A 4,317-nucleotide genomic window follows, 5' to 3' on the forward strand; every position below is an offset into this window, starting at 1 on the left:
ACCAATTTGGGCTAGGTTATTCATAGCTCGTCCTTGCATTAGAACCGGTTTGAACTGTTCGAGTTTTATAAAAATCAATGATTCAGACCGTTTTTGAAAATTGGACTGCATCAATTATTTTTGAGTAATTATCCAATTTAGTTCCTAAAAATTTTATTGCGATAGACAATTTAGTTCCTAACCCTGTTAATACCCAATTAAGTCTCACTACAAAAAATTCTGGTAAAAACAGCGTTTTTTTTGTATTTACGGCAGTTTGAACCGCTATTATTACTAAGAATGGTGGTTTTGTAAAACGACGTAATTCTGGGCGCCATTCTGGTTATTACGGTGGTTTTTAAAAAATCGCCACAATTTTCTGGGTTAAAACGGCGGTTTTTGAATAGGTTAAAATGGTAGTTCAAACCGCCGTTATTTCCAGGGTTAAAACGGCGGTTTTTAGATCGGTCAAAATGACGGTTTAAACCGCCATTATTACCCTGACAGAGTAACGTTTTGGTTGATTAAAACGGCGTTTTTAAACCGTAATTTTTACCCTGACAGTAACGTTTTGGTTGGTTAAAATGGTATTTTGAACCGCCGTTTTACCCTGACAGTGACATTTTTTATCGTTTAAAAAAGCAGTTTTTACCGACGTTTTTATCGCGTTAAATAAATAATTTTGTGATTAAAATTTCACAATAACAAAAAATCATAATCCATAAATGAAATATTATAACTCATAAATAAAGTATTAATATAATATATAATTTTTTATTATTGGAAATCAAAAGTAATAACTCCTATACAAAAATTTGTCTTACTAAACTTACCAAAATACAAGCATTGCAATAAGTACTAATTAGTCAAATCTATCATCCAATTTCCTAAACTATGTTAATATCTAATAATGTATTTAAACCATCTAATAAGTGCTGGTTTTACACCTTCAAATATATATCCTCTTAAGTATGGTCTCCTACTTCAAATAAGACATTTATTATATACATCTCTTTAAGGTATGGCAGCTTGACAAGTTCTGGAGAGAGTTTTCTTTGAAGATTTTGTGCACTCATAATTCTGTTGATCATTTTGTTTTTGGACAACAAATTTTTATGTCACCATCATTCTGCCAAGTTAGCATACATGTTAGATCAGTGGCTAAAATACCATGCCAAAAGAACATTTATGTAAAATGAAAATAACTCACAGTTTCTGGAACTGGATCTGACTTGAGGAAAAGTTTTAACTTGTCATGAAGAAAATCTTCACCAAATGCCTAAGAAAAAAAGCATACATGGAATTTTCAGCCACAACCAAGATTTCAAACATAACTAAGATAGAAGATAGCATTCATGCACATTCATTAATATGATAACAAAATGAACAGAGCCCTGACAAGTAGAAAGAAGCGTACCTTAATATTGTCAATAGTGACATCACCATCATATAAAAATTTTCTCCCATCATTATTTCAAATCAAAATCAAAATTCAAAAGTGGTTGGGGTTAGGGTTTCTAATTGAACATGATTAGAGTAGTTTTGTTATTTCAACAATTCAACCAAATTAAACCACTAGTAAGTAAAATTTGAGAGAAATTTTTGTCATGCCCGAGAGACTTGAGAGGAAGATGTGAATGACACCACGGCGGAACAAAGCGAATGTTTCAGAATGGCGCGGGCCGAAGATCGAACATGGCAGAGCAGAGCAGAACACGATGCGAGAAGAAGCACATGACATGAGCAGAGCAGAACGTGATGCGAGCATAGCAGTGAAGAACACCACGACGGCGAGAAAGAGGAACGCAGAAACGCGAGTCAATTTACATTACCCCCAATTTCTCATATGCAGCAACACTAATCATCCAATTAAAAGAGAAACTAAAAATCATAGTGGCGTTATAAACCTCCATAATAAACTAAAACGCCACAAAAATATGAAAAATTATGGCAGAGGCTAAAAATGCCAAAATTGGCCAAAAAAAGGAAGTTTTGTGTAACCACCATAAAACTATTGTCATTTTAATTCATTTTTTTTGTAGTGCCGGAAGGCTATCGCCGTTAGACGAATCTGTCCCCTATTCAAATTTGCCTGTTAGTGACCGACGAAAGTTGTCTGCGTAGAGTGTTAACTATACACATTACCGTTAAGTGCCACGTGTATCAAAGCAGACATTGTAGTCCATGTGCTTATGTCAAGAATGACACCGTTTTTGAGTTTCAAAACGATGCGTGCAAATGAGTCAAACCCTATTATAATCGTTTCTTCTTGTTGCTTTGATAAAAAGACATCAAACCCCAGTCCCTCCATTGGGTTTTATGGAGAAAAACCATGGTGGAAGTCTGATTCATCTCCTAACTCAACACCTTCATAAACTCCATTAGCAATATTAATCCATCTTTCCCATTACCGACAGTGTTGTCATAACTCTGGTTGAAGTAAAAGGAAAGAGGCGAGGAACTTTAACGAAAGTTGTTGATACTCGACGTTGACAAATATTAGAAAATAATTTATTTGACTTGTAGATTTTCATGTGACCTTTGATAGCATTCTATAATTACTCCATTTTATATTTATGGTCCCACTTGAGTATTAGGATTTCTATTTCTATAGAACACAACTAGAACCATTAGGCTAATGTAGTATTAAAATATGATTGAGCTTTTTCATGGAAAGTGATAGTTTTATTAGGTGATATGTTAATATTAATGTGATCATATACCATGTAGGATTTTTAGTCAATGTTGTTAATATTATTGTATCCAAAATTTTAACAGATGGATGATTTTGTGGTCTCTGCTTTTAATCATGGAGTCATTTTTTATGGGATAACAAAAATGTGCTTGTATATATTGATGGAAAGGTTGAGATATTTTTCAAGATGGATATTAATCATATCAACTTCTTTGAGCTGGAGACCTTATTTAAGGAATTAGGCTACCATGATTATAAAGTCATGTACTGGTTTGACAACACTGCATCTGACTTGGAATCTGGACTGCATCTTGTTAAAGGAGATGTAGAAATTAACGAATTACGGGAGAATAAGATGATGAACAAAGAGACAGATGAGTTTTATCTGTACTTTGATTACCTTATCTTGGATGCTTCATTGTCTGATTCAGACTTTTAACATTGAGGATGATGATATTGTTGATAGATCTTCAAGTGATGATGGTTATGAGAGCACAGAGGACAAGCCATACAAACCACCTCCACCAAGATTTGAGGATAATGATGACAGTAAAAAAGATTGTTATTGTTATAGAAAAGAGTGCCCAGAAGAGTTATGTGGACAGGAAGTGTAAGGGGAAGGCACCCAAGAAAACTGTAAAGAAAAAGAAAAGCAATCACATGGGTGGACCACAAAGTGCTGCAAGACCCGATTTTTCTGGGTCTAGCTCTCGTACAAGGTCTAGAACTGGTGAACCATAAAGTGGTGTAAGGCCCAGTGCTACTCGGCCTATTTCTGGTGCAAGTTTCAGAGATGGTTGTGGGCCAAATTCTACTCCAAGGTTCACACCATTTTAGTCCAATTCTGATCTAGAGTAAACACTATCTGAGCTAAATTCTGGTAGATCAAATCCTCGTAAGCCAAGTTCAGTGCCAGAAAGTGTTAAGAATGATGAAGGAAAGGATGGTGAAGAAGAAAAAGAGGATCTTATCTTTGAATATGAATCTGAAGAGTTGCTGACCCCTTAGAGTTCTGAGGATGAGAGAGAACATTATGAGTTTCCACAATTTAATGAAGGAACTGATTTTGGAGAACTATATTTTCAATTGAGATAGAGTTTTCAACAATTGAAGTTTTCAAGATTGCACTTAAAGACCATGTGATATATGAAGATAGAAAGATTAGGTATGTTAAGAATGATCAGAGGAGGGTAAGGTGTGATTGTGTTCATGGAGTAGAAAGAGTAAAGAAGCTAAGAAAATAGAAGAAAGACAAGGAATGAGGTGACTCTATTATCTCAAAAGAATCTAATGAGCCTACATTCACATAATCTTGAGAATTGTGCTAATATTGATCATGGAGGGAATGGTGAAACTATTCCCGAGAAGGCTACTGATGCCTCTATGAATAAAGAAGGTTTTAACTCTACCAATGTTAAAGCTTCAAATGATCAAAGCTTGGTTGTACATGATGGAATTGGAGGAACTCAGCCTCCCAATACTCACAATGTGCGAAAAACTACGATGCTACATTATGAGAAGGATGACTAAGTATAAGATGGTTTTAACAACACACACATGTACTGACTTAGCACATGTGCAACAGAAGAAACTTGATGATCTTGTGAAGGATGTTAGGTATTGGTTTCCAATTTGGGTTGGTG

General features: G+C 35.0%; 1 long non-coding RNA gene across 2 annotated transcripts; it reads right to left on the reverse strand.

Annotated features, from left to right (window-relative positions):
* LOC107628131 lies at positions 734 to 3,309 on the reverse strand. 2 transcript variants are annotated; one of them, XR_001617604.2, is made up of 3 exons: positions 1,397 to 3,309; positions 1,190 to 1,258; positions 734 to 1,108 (listed from the first exon to the last, which is right to left on the reverse strand). It is a non-coding gene; the product is annotated as an uncharacterized LOC107628131 (long non-coding RNA). The 2 variants fall into 2 exon arrangements; XR_002356925.1 differs by having other exon boundaries at positions 1,190 to 3,300.

The sequence above is a fragment of the Arachis ipaensis genome, chromosome B02 (assembly GCF_000816755.2).
Source record: "Arachis ipaensis cultivar K30076 chromosome B02, Araip1.1, whole genome shotgun sequence".
Lineage (NCBI taxonomy): Eukaryota > Viridiplantae > Streptophyta > Magnoliopsida > Fabales > Fabaceae > Arachis > Arachis ipaensis.